The following is a 20,645-nucleotide window of genomic DNA, read 5'->3' as shown; positions in this document are numbered from 1 at the left end:
ATGTCTATAAAATCTCAATATGGCACTGTATCAACACAGTATATGTTCTTTATACACCCGTAAGGCAGTCAGGTTTGAAGAGTTTCTTTATCTGTAGCATTTCTATACCATCTTGTGTCTGGACTCTTTTCTGCCTGCGTGTTCCCATTGGCCACATGTCTGACTGAGGCCAAAGGTTGTTTTCCTGTACATTTTTGTACAGTACCTATATTCTGTTTTAAGGAAAAATATACACATACATTTTTCTTCTTTATTAATAAACAGAGTGACAATTTAAAATAAATTCTTTCAGCTGTTTGGAATGGTACCCAGATGTACTGACACATTTCAGAGTGAGTTAAATAGGCAGAAAAGCATTATATCACTAACAGAGCTGAGGAAGAGGAGCTGGTCTCTGACCACTGAAGCAAAACAAAGCAGTGCTAAGATGGTGGCTTTGAGGAAAATAAGCCAGACTGTTCTAATGCTTAGCTGAACTATGGAAGTAGCAACAAAAGAGAGAAAAATCTTAGCAAAGGAAAATTGTGGGGCAAGCATAAAGGTGTACTGTGGAGTGAAAGAGCAATACTGAAACAGGTGAGAAAAAAAACAGAAAATCAGTTCAGGACATAAAGCAAAAAAAAAAAGGGAGGAAAAAAGGCTTATGAAAGACCTAAGAATAACGTGACTGATATCTTCACAGAAGGAGAGGATTGGGATGAGGGGGGACTAGGCATTGGTATGGAGACCTATCTGATATCCAAGCATGGGAATACCAGTTTGAAGTCTTTACCTCTCCTGGTAGATGGTGTGGGAATCTCTGATGCCTTACTGCATTTCATTCCAAGGCCAGCTATCACCTCACAGTGGGTAACCCAAACCTAACTTTTAGGATGCTTAAGTCTTCACAGGGCTTTGCTCTCAGACTTGGCAGTGAAGAGAACATTCATTTGCATTTAGATCTAACTTAGGTGCACGTGCAGGTAATTGTTATTCCTAAAGGGCTGCTACGGAGAGAGAACAGGAGAGAAGCTCCTGAGGGGTTGGTTCAGAGTATGTATGTTAGAGAGGTGAGAGGGTCACCATTTGTAGAGTCCTTGTGCCATTGGAGTTGTTGTTTGTTACAGACCTTGGGAGTTATCTCACCTTGCTCCACACCGAGGGCAGCTGTGGGTCTCAGTCCCTCTCCCGTTCTCATGGTGGGGCCGTGGCAGGGAATGTTTCCCATTCCCAGGGTTCTATTGCTGTCACCATACAGGAGAGCAGCAGTTATTTCACCATCCTGTGTGTATTTTTGTATGTAATAGTGGCTTCTACACTTGACCCTGCTTCCAAAGCTGTGTAAAGGTATTGCTGACACAAGTGCATTAGCAGGAATGTTGGTGTCCCTGGCTACTGAGACTGCACTGCTGAATGCTGTGTGCTAAGAGTGATTTATACTACAGGTATTGATGGCCATGCTTGGGTGATTAGTCTGAGCACAATTAATCTTTTTACTAGTAATTGGTGTAGTAATTTTAAAGGACTGAAAACAAGAATGATACTCAGGAGTAAAGGTTGAAATATTTTTTTCTGGTAACTTTTCTTTAAACTCTCTTGGCTGTGAAAGTAGAGGAGACTTTTTTACTCAAAGCTTTCAAGGTTTGCTGCAGTTAGATTGAGTAGTTTCAGAAACCTTGTCACAGTGCTTCCCTGAGGGTAAAGTCATTCCTCTACAGAGTGCCATTCATGCCCCACTTACCCTCAGTTAAGGCTTTCAAAATAACTTTGCAGTGGGACACTGGCCTTCTGCTGAAACACATTCCTCACCTGCAGGAAAGGCTGTATTTAGTATCTCTATGTCTGTTCTTTAATTTTTTCCATCATAAGGATAACATATCAAATTTATTATTTTTTCTTCTTTCTCTTTGGAAACAGAAAGAATGACTTACTGGGGAGCCAAGTTAGAAAATGAAAGAAGTGAAGATTGGTCATCTCTGCAGAGGAAATGACAAGGTATGCATAGCAATCACACTGGAGATTCATTTTTTGCTGGTGCTTAGGTCTTCATGGTAGATTACTTCTGGCAATAAAGTTTAAAAATAGTCCTCAGAAACCTTGGAAAAGATGTTTTGAAGAGAACTTTTTCTTCTGTGCAATTGCCAGAGTAAGCAAAGTAAGTATTTATATCTTTATAAATATCTTTGAGATACACCTTTAAACTCATTACTATGCTGAATTGTAGCTGTTTTTCTACAGGTAAATGGGAATCACATTCATGAGTTGTTTTTTTGGCAGAGATCAGTAAAAACAACTGTTCTCCCAACTCTAAACTGAAACCCATCCAGATACTATCAATGGTCATTCTTGAGACTTTAAAATACTTGTTTCATGGGCTCATTTAAATCACTGTATGCTCAGTGCAGCAGTTGTACCATTTTCTCTTCATGTTTTTCACCATTACAGGATGTGCTTAGTACCTATTTTGCACTGCATTTAAAGAATGTGTCCTTTTACGTTTGTCATCCTGTAGATTTGTAACTTGAGGATGCAAAATCAGCACTACCAACAACTCCTGCCTCTCAAATATTTTCAGTAAAGTGAATGTATAATATTTAGCCATGACTGCTAAGAGACCAGACAAGGCTATATGCCACTTAAGTTCTGAGGTTAAATGTTACTTCAGTGATGCATAAAACTTGCATTGACCATCTCCCCAGCCTCGAATTGAACCCATTAATGAATGAGCCTCACAACATCACCGTGAGCTAGGGAACTGTGACCTGGGTTTAACAAGGGGTGAAATGGAGCCCCGAGGGCTTGTGTAACCCCTGCCAGTGCTGCAGGAAGTGCAGGATGAGCCAGCAGTGCAGCCCAGCTCCCCTGGCCTGCCATCCTGCCTGCACAGCCACCCCTGCACTTGGTGTTCTTGTCCACGTGCTCTGTTATCAACAGCCACACGTTCTCTGGGCACAGTCTGAACCATCCAGTTCTCCTGCAGAGGAGCTTCAAACACTGCTCTTGTGACCTGTGGCTCCTTCTCGTCCATAAAGAACTGGAGACACAACACAAACAGGCCAGCACAGACAGCACCAGATGGCCCTCGGAACTGGAGCAGGTCAGCACAAGGTGACCACAGGGAGAGCTGCTGTTGTGACCTCCCTTTCCAGCTTTTTGTGTAGCACTGAGAGGAAAACTGTGCAGATCTTCCTGTAGTACTGAGAGGAACTGCAGGTATAGGGCCATCAGTGCCTTCCCTTTTGTAATCCTGCTAAATGTCTCTTTGATTTCCTTTACTAAATGTCAGGTCACATGTTGACTGCCTGCATTCTAAAACTGAAGTATAAATCATCTCCTCAAGTGACAGAAACTGTCATTTTTCCTTGCAAAATATTTTTCTAACTATATCTTATGTAACTGTTACAGTTGTTGACATTTTTCTAAAAAGCCCTGTTGGTTTGACACTCAGGATTCAGTATGAAGCTGTAGACTAGGATAGAGAATTCTTTGCTTCTATCTCTGTCCCATGAGCGGAAGAAAGGAATATTACACATCTCTGAGTCATGGTAGAAAGGTATTTTATTTTTAATATCATTTGAATTTTAAAAGAAGGAGAAGGGTAAACCTTAGCATAGGTGAAACCAAGAGTTAATATGCCTCAGTTCTAGAAAGTGGCTATTAAATTTTGATGGGATGCTATGACTGATACTTCAAATAAAATGCTGGTGTAGCAATGTGGGGAGTGTCGATAATGAGCTGAATACTAGAGAAAGGCTGTTGATTTTTATGGAAAATATATATAAAAATACATGATCCTCAACCAAAGGCATTCATGTGGATACATCTATTGGAAAAAATCAGACTATAGACTTCTTATGTCTGTCTTGGCTTGTGTCTACAAGAAAGCAGCCCCCTATAGCTGTGTCTTGGCATAGATATGGGCTGAAAGCACTTGCTCATACCAGATGTTTTATTGTGCCTAGTTCCTGCCCAGCTTAAGGGTGATACTCGAGCATTAATAATCTGCTTTCCCCCTGCTCTTACATGCCTGCAGAAAACTACTGATGTGTCTTCCTAGTGGGTCTTTCTTAGAAGAAATGGTGCAGAATGTGGAATTAGTTGGTGTGGAATCCTGCTGGCAAGGCCTTTGACTTTTGGCTTCTGCTGGATCCAGCTGAGTGATGAAAGAGAGAGCTCTTGCAGGTATTTCAGCTCTTCACCTGTGCTAATCTCACCCTCATAAGAAGTAAATTGTTCTGGAAAAATAAGTTCGAGAAGCACTTGTGTTCCTTCTGAGGGAATGCTGCAAGGGTGATCTGGAATGCCAGGACTTCGCTCTTGAGTGGGTCCATTAATCCTGCATCTGAGTCCAGTGGTTTAGTTAAATTTTAAGCAAGCTAGAGACGTTTATGGTAAATGCAGGGTATTTTCAGACACGTTTAGGAGCCTGAAGGTGTCCCTATGGACAAAACCAGGATCTGAATTGTTTGGTTAAGTATCCTGTGGCTGCCAGAGAACGTTGCTGAGTCTAGAAAAGAAAGTCAGATCTTGATCTAAATATCTCTGCTTTTTGATGAGAGACTGTCTAATAACCTTCACAGCAAACAGTTGAACTCCACACAGACACATGTCAGAAGGGACGCTTTTCTCAGCTGAAAGGAGGAGTGAAGAGTGCCCTCCTCATTGCCATAAAGGAAGGCCAGACTCCCCACAGAGGTTAGAGCAGCCTACCTTGGCATCTGTGACATCTCATGATCATGAGTTTGGGCTTTGTGGAATCCCAGTTTCCTTCTTGTCAAAGCCAGAAGTAGGAGGTGGCCCCCAGGAAACAGATGCCCTGTGTCAGATGCCCCTGTTAAATGGTCTTAGCACTGAAGATTCTCAAAGCTGGTTCCTGGACATTACAATTTGTTCTTCTCAGCTCATGGAGGCAGGAACATAATATTTTACAGATGTGGAAGTGAAGCACAGGTATGAATGCTTTAAGATGTGTAGCCTCAACAGATAGGGGTGGAAGCTGAAATGAATAATGGTGCTAATATTTCTCTAGGTTTGTATTCTAACCATGTAAATGACAGTCAGGTCACAGGTGGCATCTTGTATGTGTCCTGCAGCCTCCTGAGCTCCTCCTGCCCGGTGGCCTCGTGCAGTGACAGCCTTGCTCTTCTGGTCACTGGTGACAGCCTTGCTCTCCTGGTCACTGGTGACAGCCTTGCTCTCCTGGTCACTGGGCAGAGCACCGAGGCTCCTCCACAGCCCCACTGCTGTGCCTGTGCAGGGGCTGGGGCTCCTCCTGTGCATGTGCAGGGGCTGGGGCTCCTCCACAGCACCATGCTCTGCATGTGCAGGGGCTGGGGCTCCTCCACAGCACCACTGCTGTGCATGTGCAGGGGCTGGGGCTCCTCCTGTGCATGTGCAGGGGCTGAGGCTCCTCCACAGCACCACTGCTGTGCATGTGCAGGGGCTGCTCCGTGGTGGGGGGAGTCCCACAGAGACCAGGGCAGGGGCTGCCAGGGAGGGAGAGGGGGTCAGCCACAGAGTATTCATCGTTGCAGTGTGCACAGGAAAGAACCCCATGGCTGCAAACAGGGTTTTCCTTTAGTGCTCTCTGTGCACTGTGGGTTTGTTGGCTGCAGAAAAGGTTCTGTACAGTGTCGATTCTCCAAAGCAGATGGCAAACAGTGATTAACCAGTTCCTTCCAACTGCTCACTAATGAGCAGACTCCAAGTTGAACCAGTTATTCATATTGAATTAAGCTTTAAAAAAAATCATGTACTTAGGAGCATAAATGTTCTCATCTAAATGGAAACTTTCCCAGAATAGTGCACTTGGGGCTGGATGGATGTCTTCAAGCTTATTTCTAATGGTAGAGGATATGAAAAAGTAAATGATAGCAGAATATGATTATAGTTCTTAATGTAATTTAAAATTATTCCATTGTAAGTGAAATACTGATGCACAGGGGCAGGACCTCTGACCCACATGCATTTGCAAGCCTCTCCTACGCAGAAGTAAGTGTCTTGTATGTGGCTGTTGAGACTTACTATCTTGTCTAAAGCTTCTTTAAGATTTGAGTGGAAGCACTGCTCTAACAGCAGTATCAAGGATTTTAGATTTATGGCATTAAGAGCTAATGGGAAGCACATTTGCTGTACATTCACATTCCTAAGCTGTTTTACTCATGGCACTTCAAGGCCAAGTGAGGCCTAGGATAGATGAGCTTTTGAATAAAAAAAAGAAAAAAATGTTTTAATATGGATAATTTGAGAAATGGTGTGTGTACTGCCACCAGTGAGATCCCACAGAAACAGGCTGGGGGCAACTGTGTGGGAAGCAGCTCCATAGTGAGGGATCCGGGGGTCCTGGTGCACAAATAACGAATAGTTACCTCAGCATTTTTCTGTATGGCTCTGCCTAAAGGGAAATCACAGCTTCACTACATGATAGCAGAATTCTGATTGACTTCACGAGGCTCTGCGTTCTGTCAGCTTAAATGGGGATCACTGGAGGGTTCTTCAAAGTCAGATAATGGTTTTAACGTGTGGAGAACTTAAGAGAATGTTTTGAGTTCTTCTGAAAGTGTATTTCACAATATCAGATTCCTTTAGCATGGACACATTGAAGTTATGCTAATATTGGAAACAAAAAAACCCAGTGTGTCCTCTCAGCTTTGTGCCTGTGTTCCTGTAAGCACAAGTACTTAATTGAGTTGCTCCAAAAAAAAAGGGCAAACTGCAGCAAAGAAAAGCTTCCTTCCAGTGATCACCAAGTAAGAAATTATTTCCAAATTTTAGAAACTCTTGGCCGGCTCTGACATTTAGAAAGCACATCTTAAAAAGACAGACCGTGTAAAAAATCCAAACTTCATCACGTGAACTTGCTTCCAGCCTGGAAAAGCTTGCTTTTTACAGCCAGGGTAAAACACATAACCTGCAGGGTACACATCCACTGCTGTGGTAGGGCACATGTTCCTTTACTGCATGTCTGACGAGGGGGAAGGGGTTTGACACAGCTTGGGCTGGCTGGATATAAAGGCAATTGGCAGCAGAGCATATATAGCCCTGCTACTGTTGTGTTTGTGAGATAAAAAACGGTCAGGGTATGTTTCCTCTTCTTCAGGAACCAGGCTATTCTAGTTCATAAAGTTGCATATGCTATTGATTACAATATTTTTAACTGTGTGCATTATATGTGAGTATAGATAATGATAAACTCACACTGGAGTCCACTTGGCCTGTAAAATTTTTATGCAACTCTGAGGAAAAGTTACTAAATAGTTATTAAAAAACCATTTTGGAAACTGAGGGGCCTGTTTCAACAGCCCAGCCTTAATCCTTTAATGCACTCAGTGCAGGTGTACATGTAATTATGGATTTAAAATGGTCCAGGAATATTTAAGAACAAAAATACTGCCAATGTAGTAGAGGCTAATTTCTGGAAAATAATGGCTACAGAACCATTTGGTAATTTTCAAGCCTTACCCTTCCAAAAGAACAATCTGGATCTGAGGAGTGTCTGTCACAGGTTATTGCCAATTTCAGCGTTTGGCATTTGTGGTGGATTTTATACTAATATTAATAATGTGGTTTTGTTTCTCTTCCTCTTACATTTTAGCCCTCAGAACTTATTTTCTTGCAGTGTTTTCTCTGTAGTGTGATGGATTTTTATATATTTGTAGGGAATCTGACATAAGACATTAGTCTAGTAGCTGGAGCATTAAAAAGCAAGAAACATAAGGCTTGCCATTCTGAGGGCTGCTACCACTGCTTTTAGGATTTGGGAGATGTTTTTTTCCAGGAACACTTGTGTGTGTGTGAATCCAGTCCGTGACACACTGTGGTTAGCAGCAGCTTTTGTGTGTCATGGCTCAGGTTCCCATACACTGCTGACAGTTTGCATATTCGTGAGAGCCATGACATTTTCCTGCATCTGCTCTTATCACAGATTCCCTTTCAAAGCAGCACTTCATTGATGCAGTACACTGACACATTTTACATATAATTGCTTTTCATCTGGTTGCATGATTATTTTGTGACACCTAGTGGATAAATTGATAGTGGTGCCGCCTTAAATTGCCGCTGTTTTTTTAGATTCTCTTGATAGCTGTTCTGGCCTGGAAACTCAGTTCCCATCTCAAACACATAGGCTCTCTTGCTTTCTTACTTTCACTACCTTTTTTTTTTCTCTTTAACTTTGCTTATGGAATAACTTGCTCATAGCCAGGTGAACAAATACCCAACACCAGTCTTGAGGAAATTCCAAGAGTCCCAAAACAGTACAAGGTAGGAAACGTTTGAACATTTCATGATATGGTTTAGTCAGGACCCCTCTGTGTGCAGCCTGGGATCTTCACACATCATCTTTTTCTACTGCATCCCCCTTGTTTGTGGTGTGCTTCAAGCATGCAGTTCCATGAAGAACTAAGCATGCACTACCCAAAGTTTTAAAAGCTTGCAGAGAAGTACTTACATTCACTGCCCAATGAGGACTCTTAGCAATACCCGTTCTTTAATGTTCTTAGATAATGAAATCTGATAAATAATTAAAATATTATTTTATACACATAAGAATGTTTTCAGAATGTTTACATCAAGAGACAGAATCTAGAAATGCCTTAAATGCTTGACCTACTTTCACAACTAAGATACATCTTGTGAAGTAAATCTTAATTTACATGTCATGGATTCTGTGCCTGCAGCTTCTTTCCCCAACAGGAAAATATTGAAATACTGACCACTACGTTTGCTATAAATGCTGTGTGATAGAAAAGCAGGTGTTTTTATATGACTCTATTTTTTATGTTGATAAGGGAGGGGAATCAATTATCTCAGTTTCACTAGGCCTTCTTGCTGTATTGCTAAGTTGATACTGCCAATGGGCACGTTCCTGTCTTCAGAGAATGTATAATCTGCTCCTTGCCAGACTGATTGTAAATTTTGAAATCTTTGGCATCCCAGAGCAGGCGCAGAGAAATGGCTAAGATAGGATTTTAGGAGTTTTTAAATAGGAGCTAAAAGAAACTGTAAGGCAGATGAATTTGGAGATGAGGAGTTACGTATTTTTCATACGTGGGGAATTAGAATGGAATTGTGCAGACGACATGAAGAAATTGATTCTAAAGACTGTCTTCAAGATTTTAGGTTTCAGCTTGTCACTATTCCGAGAAAATGTATTGCATATTTCAACTCCCAAGAGGCTTCACAAACAGAAACTGTAATGCTGAACTGTGTTTTTAATACCGACTGACGAGGCACTCCTTCCCTGGGCTCTTCCCAGCGCTCATCCTAACAGTTCTCCTGTGACTTTCACTTATGTAAAATTAGGGCCTGTGGCAACAGCATCATGAATAATGGACACAGAGAGTCTAACACACCTCAGCTCTGGCAGCGATCTGCTCACTGCCACCACTTGAGTCCGTTCAGGAAGGTGTAACCAGCGAAAGCTTCAGCCTCGGTACAAAGACTTGCCCCGGATGAGTCTGCGGCGAGGCCTGGCCCCCCGAGGGGCCGAGAGGGAGTGCTGTGTGTCCGGCACGGGAGGGGCAGTGCTGTGTGTCCGGCACGGGAGGGGCAGTGCTGTGTGTCCGGCACGGGAGGGGCAGTGCTGTGTGTCCGGCACGGGAGGGGCAGTGCTGTGTGTCTGGCACTCGAGGGGCAGTGCTGTGTGTCTGGCACGGGAGGGGCAGTGCTGTGTGTCCGGCACGGGAGGGGCAGTGCTGTGTGTCTGGCACGGGAGGGGCAGTGCTGTGTGTCCGGCACTCGAGGGACAGTGCTGTGTGTCCGGCACTCGAGGGGCAGTGCTGTGTGTCCGGCACGGGAGGGGCAGTGCTGTGTGTCCGGCACGGGAGGGGCAGTGCTGTGTGTCTGGCACTCGAGGGGCAGTGCTGTGTGTCTGGCACGGGAGGGGCAGTGCTGTGTGTCCGGCACGGGAGGGGCAGTGCTGTGTGTCTGGCACGGGAGGGGCAGTGCTGTGTGTCCGGCACTCGAGGGACAGTGCTGTGTGTCTGGCACGGGAGGGGCAGTGCTGTGTGTCCGGCACGGGAGGGGCAGTGCTGTGTGTCCGGCACTCGAGGGGCAGTGCTGTGTGTCTGGCACGGGAGGGGCAGTGCTGTGTGTCCGGCACTCGAGGGGCAGTGCTGTGTGTCTGGCACGGGAGGGGCAGTGCTGTGTGTCCGGCACGGGAGGGGCAGTGCTGTGTGTCTGGCACGGGAGGGGCAGTGCTGTGTGTCCGGCACGGGAGGGGCAGTGCTGTGTGTCTGGCACTCGAGGGGCAGTGCTGTGTGTCTGGCACGGGAGGGGCAGTGCTGTGTGTCCGGCACGGGAGGGGCAGTGCTGTGTGTCCGGCACGGGAGGGGCAGTGCTGTGTGTCCGGCACTCGAGGGGCAGTGCTGTGTGTCTGGCACGGGAGGGGCAGTGCTGTGTGTCCGGCACGGGAGGGGCAGTGCTGTGTGTCTGGCACTCGAGCCCTGCCCTGCCAGCCCTGAGGAGCACCCACTGTGCCACCGCCCGTGCACCCACACACGGTGACATCGGGCTGTTCTCAGGGGCTCCCCTTGCTGTAGGATCGTGTGACTGGGCTCTGTGTGGGCTGGGGAGCTCGCTAGCCCATGCAGGAGTTGGGCATGGGCCCTGTGTGGGCTGGGGAGCTCGCTAGCCCATGCAGGAGTTGGGCATGGGCCCTGTGTGGGCTGGGGAGCTCGCTAGCCCATGCAGGAGGCTGGGCATGGGCCCTGTGTGGGCTGGGGAGCTCGCTAGCCCATGCAGGAGTTGGGCATGGGCCCTGTGTGGGCTGGGGAGCTCGCTAGCCCATGCAGGAGGCTGGGCATGGGCTCTGTGTGGGCTGGGGAGCTCGCTAGCCCATGCAGGAGTTGGGCATGGGCCCTGTCTGGGCTGGGGAGCTCGCTAGCCCATGCAGGAGTTGGGCATGGGCCCTGTCTGGGCTGGGGAGCTCGCTAGCCCATGCAGGAGTTGGGCATGGGCCCTGTGTGGGCTGGGGAGCTCGCTAGCCCATGCAGGAGGGTGGGCATGGGCCCTGTGTGGGCTGGGGAGCTCGCTAGCCCATGCAGGAGTTGGGCATGGGCCCTGTCCGTGCCTGTCACCTGCAGCGGGAGGGCTCCCAACGGAAAATAACTGAGCGGAGCAGAGGCAAAGCCAGTGTGACAAAGGGACTTGTGTGTGCTTCTTAAATAATAACACAGCTTGGGACAGTATCAGAGGGTGGTGACAAAGCTGTTGCCATGCACAGAAGTCGGTGCTGGTAACCACAGAAAAACAGTCACCGAAAGGAAAAAGGGAACCCGATAGCATTGTTGTCACAGCAAATTCTTGGAGGTCCCTGGGAGCTGGAGGTGTGCAAGAGGCAGGGCCCAGTTCTGGCAGCAGAGGAGGGGGATTCCAGGCAGGATGCGAGGTGGGGAGGCCCCGCAGCTCCGGAGGCAGGGGAGGCAGGGAGAGCACGTCCCTCGGTGAGGGACATGGAAATGTCTGACAGGACAGTCATTGCTCTTGTAAATGGCCTTGTCTGATCAGGGCTGTGGCTTCACACCTTCCCTGCCCCCCAGAAGGACCCAGAAATAAGCAGGCTGCTGCAGTTTGGGTTTGCAGTGCCTGTACAAATGCCTTCTCTGGGTTAATGTATGTGAACATCAGGCCTCTGCTAATGGATTGTCAGATTGAACGAAGCCCACTGGCTTGAGCCCAAATTCAGTCCAAACCCCAGAATGTTGTTCTGCAATGGAAATGGATTTTAAGCTTGTAACAATATTTTAAAACAAACATACTACACAGATTGGTGATTTCATGCCAGCTTTCCATATAATGGTATCCACAATTTCCCATGCTGCGGGTCTAAAGTGATTGTGACAAATGGAGTTTGTGAAGGATGGATTCTGCTTGTCTGCCATCATACAAAGCTTATTCTTGGTTAGCACTTGAGTGCTTCATCCTGTTTGTGGTGATGGCAAATGTAAGTGTGCATTAATGTAAATACAGAACTTTAGGCAAAATCCATGTAACTCGAGGTCATTCAGAGCTTTGGTCTAATCCTGGCTCCCAGACTACCAATTCCTACTTGTCAGCTGCTCCATGTCACTAAAGGCTAAAATTTAAAATGGAAGCCTTATGGGGCAAGGGCCAGAAGACATTTTTCTACCAACTATAGTTATTGGCACAGCTGCATTCTGCAAAATGAATTTTAGTTTCTTATTGAGGCTTACCCTGACAGACATTCCTTCTTGGGGCTTGATTAAGTTTGAACTTGCTCATACTAGCTTATTGCATGTCTTTTTAAAGAAAATTTTCAAGGAATTAGTGTGTTGAGATTGGAAATGGTGTTTTTTTAAAGAAGATGCGACTCTAGTTACTGGTTTCTGTCCTGAACTGAAATAAATAACACTTCCTCGGCGGTGTCACACAGGCTAGGTGTGACACTGTATGAATTGCACATACTAAAAAGTGAAATCTGCTTGCCTTAAAATTCAGAGGGCTTTTTTAAGATTCTCTATATAGCAAAGGGGGTTTCCATCCAAAAATAATTAAAACCACTACTCAGATATTGCTTGTGAGATGTCAGTATTTAGCTGGAGAGACTGGATGACTGTGATCGTGACTGCTCTCTGCATCAGTGACTGTGCCCAGCTTTTTGTTTTCATGGGGTTTGAGGGGATGTGGGGAAGGTGCAGTTTGGAGGAGCTGGACACTGCATATCAAACCAAAGATAAGGGTGCTCCATTGAAGTGTTCAGCTTTGTGTCATGTCAGCTGAGTTAAGTGAGTCCAACTCTTTCAAAAACATGGGCCATTGCTCAGCATCCTGACATGAGTGAATATTTGGGGGGTCAGGATTAATGTTTCATTTTAGTGTGATCTGTGTCAGTACAATCCTCCTGAGAGCGTGGAGATAACTGATGAATGTGTGGCAAATGCTTACTCTGAGAGGTGTTCTATGCCCCTTTGCTTCTTCCTATCTCTGACTGCCAAGAGAAAATAGAACTGACATATTCTCTTTGCTCCTTCCCTAACAAAAAAAATTCCTAATTTGTCACAGCTTCATCTTCTCTTACTGGGCTCATCTCACAGGTAATCCAGCCCTTGCACTTGCTTTTACACATGGGAAGATATCAAGAGTACTTGTAACATTTGTTTTTCACAAGATGCACCTCACTTACCCAGTGGATTCTCCATTTGCACACAGGTTTCATCTCCCCTGGACTGTGGCCTCACCCTGATTTCTGGGCATTAGGATCTGGTGGTCCTCACCTCTGCCTTGGAGACCTCAGGGATGCAGTGAGTAATAAACTTTTGAAGTTTGTTTTTTAACCATGTATCTCCTGAAATGTTGGTTTGCTTAGGAACACAAGTGTGACCTACAGAGCAGCCCTGGTGTAATTTCTGTGTTAGTGGAAGTTTTGAGGTATTGAGTGTTTCATCATCCTCTGGAATACCAGCTTTCATGGCTTTTTTAGCATTCAGAGTAGTACATAAGCAAAAATAGCAGAAATGAGTGCAATAGAAAAATAACAGTTTTGTCCATGTAGATACTGCAGTTTGCATAAGCAGAAGACATGATCCCACATCCAAGAAATATTAGGTGTGTTTTTGATGGCAAACTGTCTTTTCCCTAATGCATTCTGTTTTGAAGCATCTGTTTGACTTGCAAGGCAATTCAGAGCAGTAGGGCCATAGAATGCCCAGCACACACATATAGAAGGTGCCTGTGATGGTGCAGAACACCGTCGATGTACACCCAGCCCCGAGCCAGCCTGGAGGAAATCCTGGGCACCTCCTCAGAATGGAGGAGGAGGCTGTGCAGGCTCAGTCCTGTGAGTTTTTCCCATTGTGCCTGCCTGAAGTTCTGACAGAATCTGTCCTGTATCATTAAATTACAGAAAGTTTCACAACTGGGCAAAGAGCTGTTGTTTGCCATTTTAGGAGCAGCCATATTTAAGTGATGGTAAGACACGATACATGTTGTACTTCACAGGCATCGCAGCATCTGTCTTTGTAGAATATTTTTTACCTCTTGAAGATGCAAGGCAGTGTGTCATTTTTGTTATATTCAGCTAAAAATATATTTTAAAACACTGTGTGTGGAGTTTGTCATACACAGATCTAAGGAAACCGAATCCTTCCCTCCACCAAGAAATTTCTATGTAAAATCTCCAGGGAAGTTCCTTGCCATGATACTGCTCTGGCACAGTCCTGCCCAGAAAGAAAGCTGTGGCCATTCAGTTTGCTGCCTGATCCAGGCCCTGTTGAATTTGTCAAAGCTCCCCTTGGCTGCAGCACCCACCACAGCAGATCCTCAGCCATTGGCCCCACAGTGCTCTTCCAGCAAACGTTGGTGACATTTTCAGTCTGTGGGAGCAGAGTGGTGACTGCACCACTTGGGAAGCCAAGGTAGTTGTTACATGGAGAGGGACTGGATAGCTCTGACCTGTCCTGCATCCAGCCTCACCCCTTGCTGGGGAATGTCCCCACCTTGCAGGGGCTCCAGGCCCTCTTCTCCCCTGCTGTGGGATCACAGTGCCCTTGAGAGCACACGGCATTCCCTTCCTCCTGGGAGCCCAGGGACACTCAGCCTTTGGAAATCCTCCGGAGGCTTTGGGTGGAAGGTGCTCAGAGATCGCAAAATGGTTGTTCTGTGCTGTCCAAGAGCCTGTTCATTAGTAAGGCTTTTAATTATATAACAACCCTGCTTTAAAACTGTCTGCTTCCCTGTAACACCACAGAAATAGCAGACTTGGTTGGCCCTGTGCCTTTTTAAAAGTGACTGTCGAGGTACTTATTAACATCAGTTCCAAGACATTTTTCAGTGAGCAGTGAGAGTTGGAATATGGAAATGTCATATTTTTCCTAGTATTAAACAGTTGTTAAACTAGAAGCATAACTCTTGCCAGATAGTTATTTCTTGTGCCTGTCGTCTTCATAGAAGGAAAATGAACATGCATTTTTCTTTCATTAAGTATTTTAAAGTTCATCCTTGTTTGGTGATCTAAGTCAATTAAAATAAGTTTATGAGCAGCATGTGAGAGCAGAAGACTAATTAATTTTAGGTATTGGATAAAACACATTCTTTTCTGGTTTTGTCTGCTAATGAGTATTACTAATACCCATAATAACAGACCTTAAGAAAATAGTATTACACAGAGTTTATGGTACTTTACAAATAATTATCTCAATATCTTTATGAATTAGCAAACTACTATTTTTGTGGGAAAATATATATTAAGGCAACATTACATCAGCTGCACCTAGAGAAAAGAGTCTTTAAGATCGTTATCACAGCAAATAAGAGCATCCTTTAGAAATGGTTAATAAAAGTTCACCTTTTTTTCAACAGGGTGAATATTTTTAGCTCTCTCACCTAGCACTGCACCTGAAACTGAAAGTGAAGTCCAGATATATTAAAGACAGGCAGTGAAATCCCCGGAACATACTCAGGGTTTCCAGAAGCTTGCCACTATTTGGATCTATCTTTCTTCTTAGAGTCTCTGGAATCAGCTGTAAGTGTAGGTTCTTCATCCAGAATTCCCTGTTGTTGGAGTTGGTTGGGTCTGGGGGGTAGTTTGGGCTTTTCACTACTGTGAATCATCCTTTTAGTGCCAGACTGGTCCTTTGAACTGGTTTCGCTGTGCCATCCAGCATAAAGAGTTGCTACTCTGAGAAGTTTTGTTGTTTTAATCCTTCCACTTCAAAGTAAATGCTTACAAAAGTGTCACTGTGAAGTCAATCACACAATGCACAGCTTTCCTCCAATTATGTTATGTAATATGGTTCTGTTGATATAAGCATAGGGTTTATTTTACACAGAAAGCACTTCCTGAGAGGTGACTGCACAACTCACAGGTTGCTGCAATGGCACAGAATTTTAGCCAAAGCTCCAATGCAAGTTCTTGGCTCTTAGGAAGAATACTGAGGTCTCTGACTGCATGCACAAAGATGATGTTTATTTTTAAATATTTTATCTAAGAACCAGAGGCACGGGGTAGGGTGTTTTTCAGAGGATTATTCTGAGAGCAATTGACTTTAAAACATACATAGAGAAGACTGTCAGGCTTTCTGCTGGAGAGCTTTCCCAAAGGATTTCTTTGACAGTGGTCAGGGAGTGGCTTCTGCTACCAGTCATGCACAGTTGACATGGGTGAGATATTGAAATCTCTGAAGCTGTTCCTTCAGTGTGGCCTACAAAGAATATTACAGTGTGTATCCTGTTTGGCCTACAAGGGCATTGAGGTTCCAAGGTGTGAAATACGGGGTTGGACAGTGTTTCCTCCACCACAGTGACCTCAGCGTGGTCAGAGTCACACCAGTCCTGCAGCTCCCAGCAACCAGTGACCTCTTTCTGCACATGGTCTCAGGCCCCTGCAGTGAAATGATCTTTGACATTGATGGTACAGGCTTTTATAGTTAGCACATTGATATCTAATTTGGTCAGACATCTGCATTCTCCTTCCTTCTCTGCTTCATTTAAAAGTGTTTGTTCCTTGAAGGAGCTAATGCCTCTCTCTGCCTGTCTCTCCAATGCTTTTAACACTCAAGTCAATCCAAAAAAATCTGTTCTTTTCACTCTACTTTCCTCTTGCCTGTCTCTTTTGAGTCAGGGTCCTGCCCCGGGCCATAGTGGAACTGTGGTAGTAAAAGTGAATGGGAAAGCTGGTGCTGTGCATGGTTCTCCTCGAGCAGGAAGCTGCTCTCGGCTTTTCCCTGTGCTCTCTCCCACCTTATAATTGTTTCAGTGTGCAGCAAAATGCCATTGAGATGGGTGTGTTTTGTCTTGCTCCTCTCTTTTCAGGTCCCCACATCAGTGATGCTGAAAGCCAGGGCAGATGGCTTCAGTCCCCTGCAGTGTGACCTTCGGGGTAAGATCTGCTTTCCTTTCTCTGTACGGGGCTGATGGGTGCATCAGTTATTGTGTTCCTTGGTTGACTTAGCAAAAGGGAAGTTAGCTGATTGAATTATGTGGTACCTTTTACTTTAAAGGTTTACTTATTTATTTAAGCAGTATTTATACTACAATACTGACTGATTCCTCAGATTTCCACTTCTTTAGATCTGCCCTGAATGTGTTGTCCGTCAAACCATGTGGTGGGGAATAACAACCCCCTCAAACTGCAGCACAGGTTTGAGGTGACAGTAGTTGGTGCTGTAGTGGCAGCTCTGCTAACCCCCCTGAGCAAGGTGTATGTGGTCCAGCAGGGTCTGTTGGTCTGGTGCTCAATTCAGAGCTGGGTTATGCTCAGTCAGGACTAGGGAGGTGTTTGAGTAGGCCACAACAGTTCCTCACAGTCTTGAGAAATCCTTTGTTCAGTCTTAGGGATTTACTCATGTGGGATTTGGGAAATTCAGTTAGAGAGCCTCAGCTCTTCCCCATTAGGATAATAGAGGAATATCTAGGAGCATGCTGTACAATCCCTCTAAGTCAGTATCCTCTCTCTGAGTCACAGCAGTGCCTGTTCCCAGAGTGACAGACTGGTTTGATAGGATACAGTTGTGTCAGAGTTGGAAGTACACAAGTGCAGTTATTAAAAATGAATGCTGTATCCTCTTTCCCTCGTGTATCTTGTCACTGACATGACTTCACAAGTTGCAAATCTATTAAACATTTCAAACATGAAACTAGAGCTCATTAAGCAGAATGTTGTCTGGTATATAGCAAACTGTTTCAAATTCAAGACTGCTAATATTTGTCTCCAGAGCTTTTTGTCTTCTAGGTTGTCACCAAGCAATCCAGCTGTCTGGGAATACAGCTTGTGCTTCATCTGATCAGAGTCTGACTGTCCTTTGGGGTGAGGTAGTAGGTTGTATAGTTTTAGGGCTATGCCCTGCCTGTCACATAACTATACAATCTACTGTCTTTCCTGAAGTGGCTGTGATACCAGCGCTGGATGTGCCTTTGAAAGACAACACAGAGATTTTGCAACTGTAACATTCCCTGGCTCTGTCTGTACATTGCGTTTGGCTCTTGTGCACAAATGTCCTTACAGTGTTTAGATTCCTCTATTTCCCATTCAGGCCCAAAAGCCATTTCCTTTCTGTGGTTTTCTCAGAGAAGGTGGGCTGTGAGTGAGCCCTTTTCCCAGTCTGCAGGGGACTTGCTCATGGCCAGCGTTCCTGCGCTGCCGTGAGAGTGGCCCTCTGGAAACAGCTGACCCACTTCTCCTTTGCCTTCTGGCATTTGTGTCCATGGCCAACAGAAAATGCCACTTTGGAGTCAGCAGCTACTTAAATCCACTTTGTGTCGGCTGTTTGAGAAACTGCAGAGGGGCGAGGTGGACAAAACCCAAAGAGGATATCTTCCAGTCCTCGTGTTCTGCCCCGGAACTGGTAAATGCTTGAGCCCTAAGTGAGAGATCTCTTTAATCAGTTTTGGGTCCTGATTTCACTTGCTTTTTGTTACATATTGCTAATTTGGGAGGGACAGTGTTTGCACTGCAGTTGTGATGTCTCTGGAGTCACCTCACCCATGCTGACTGACTTGCAGTAGAACTGTGAGGAAGGGTCAGCAGGCCACAGTTACACAAGTGGGTGGGATAGGACGTGTGTGCAAATGGTGAAATGGTGGTTTCCTTCAGAAGATGTGCATGATGCTCTAACAGGATGAGGTAGTAGGTTGTGTGGTTTCAGGGTAGTGATTTTGCCCCAATCAGGAGATAACTATACAACCTACTGCCTTCCCTGATAAGCAGCATAACAACACCAGTGTCTTAATTCACAGAGAAATGAGAGCTAAAATGTACTGAGACGTATTCTGAGACAGCAAAGTAAGTCTAGATACAGTTGTTGTTATCCTGTCGCTAATTGCTCTACATTTAGATTTTAAATGTAGATTTTTAGTAACTGCCTGCAAAATAATTATCCTTTTAAAAGTCTTTATCATGAAAAATTGAATTAAAGAATTTTTAATTATTTCAAAGTTTGTCTGCTCTCAATCTGTTTTGTTTCTGATTCATTTGAATGGAATGAAGGTATTTTGGGAAGTGATTCCAAAAATGCTGCAAAGTTGCATTCAGGATGTTTGTATTTCCTTGACATCTGAGTGCAGCAGATTTTACTAGCAATGCATTGGTTTTGTTCAACTTCCCCCTCCCTCAGGAATCTTACAGTGTTTTACAAATAGTACCAGATGAGTCACGTGGCTTCTTCAGCAGGTAGGCTTGATGTTGCAAGTAAAAAGCTGTAACAGTGAAAATCAAGAATGAGAACTAAAAACCCAAAACCAGACTGGTCCCTTAGTTTCTCATAAGCAGGCTCATTTCATGACTTTTAATGACCCCCAAAGCGAATTCTCTGCTATCTAAGAGGCACAAACTGCACCTGGAAATCCATGGACAGAAAATGTTGGGTCCATTAAAGATATTTTGAGAACATGAACTTACACCATAAATCTGTGGAAGAAGGGGAACATAACAGCAAGGTGATGGGTTTGGTTGCACACATAGAACTTGTTCTCCCACATGCAAAATATACCCAAAAATAGGAGAAAAGGCAGTTTAATCCTTCCTTTACACAGCAAGACAGGTCCTTTTAACATCTCGCTTTCGATGACAAAAACATCTCACTTGTGGAACTGTTAAAACACAGTTTGCAGCACTGGGGGATCTGGGAGGTTTCAGTGGGATGCTGGACTTTACAGACCTTCCTGGGCAGATTATTCCCTTGTGAAGCATACATGCTCTTCTCTCTGGCTTCAGCCTGGGTTTGGTACTGTCTCTCTCACATCTGGTAATAAACTACCCTGCGAGCTTGACAAATGGTGTTGCAGCAGTGACTGTGTGAAAATCAGATGGGCAATCCCATAGGCCCTATTTTTATTTAGGTTTGGCTCGCTGGCTTGTTCTGGTGACCTCTGCTGAGGTTCGGTGTAGGATACCCATGGTTACCACATGGTAACTTATTTCCCCTGAAGTTTCAACATGTTCACAACTTTGGTTGTATTTTCTTTTTCTCTCCCTTCTTCTCCTGTTTACCATGGGTAAAATGAAATGATTGATGGCCCAGGATTCAATGATTCACCTTTTATTTCCCCGTCGTACCAAATCTGAGTTTGGAAGTTCAAATGGACAAATAAGTTTCCATTTCATTCCCCTTTGCAATTCAGCTTTTCCAAAGCTTAATAGGTTTTAACTGTAGCACAAAGAAACCTTATAAATACATTACATTTCAGACATTCATCACGTTCTACTGTCTGGCAGAAAAAAGAAAAAGTGATCATTCACATTTTTTATCAAAACTTGAGTAAAACGAGTATTAGAAAAGTCTACCTCAGAAAGCCTCCACTTCAGGGTTAGGCTTTTTCACACTAGAGCAAGGAAAAAGATTTTCTTGTTTTGAATGTGACAGTATATCCCCAGCTCAAGCTCTTCCCAGGTTTCCAGTGGCGGAGCTGCGTCCGCGTGAGCTGGGTGAGTAGGTGAGCTCACAGGCAGCTCAGATGGCTCTGGGAGGGCTGGTCCTGCCCCAGCTCCTTGGCAGGACTGGGAGACAGCTCTGGGGCAGCTGGGAGACAGGCTGTGGTTTGGCCCCGTGTGGGCCAAGCAGGTGTGACTTGGTTTTTACAGATGATGGCGGGGAGGCAAACACCTCGACGTGAGCGACGCCTGGGCTGTGCTCCAAGCCGTGGTACACGAACCGTGTGGCTCATCCCACAGGTTATTCCCCCAAAGGTAGGTAGGGGCACTTTTCCCCAAA

The 20,645-nt window shown here is 45.0% G+C and overlaps 1 protein-coding gene across 2 annotated transcripts in view; it reads left to right on the top strand.

Moving 5' to 3' along the window:
• LOC135413923 (uncharacterized) overlaps window positions 1-20,645 on the top strand; it is a 193,153-nt gene that overhangs the window by 150,919 nt on the left and 21,589 nt on the right. The window contains exons 9-10 of one of the 2 annotated variants that reach the window (XR_010430494.1): window positions 1,897-3,076; window positions 13,150-20,620. The gene's annotated coding sequence lies outside the window, so the exon portion shown is untranslated. Of the gene's footprint in view, window positions 1-1,896; window positions 3,077-13,149; window positions 20,621-20,645 lie in introns of those variants that run through there. The other variant, XM_064654038.1, reaches the window with a different exon arrangement.

The sequence above is a fragment of the Pseudopipra pipra genome, chromosome 5 (assembly GCF_036250125.1).
Source record: "Pseudopipra pipra isolate bDixPip1 chromosome 5, bDixPip1.hap1, whole genome shotgun sequence".
NCBI lineage: Eukaryota > Metazoa > Chordata > Aves > Passeriformes > Pipridae > Pseudopipra > Pseudopipra pipra.
Note: the sequence above shows the minus strand (reverse complement) of the source record. Positions and strands in the feature narration are given on the sequence as shown.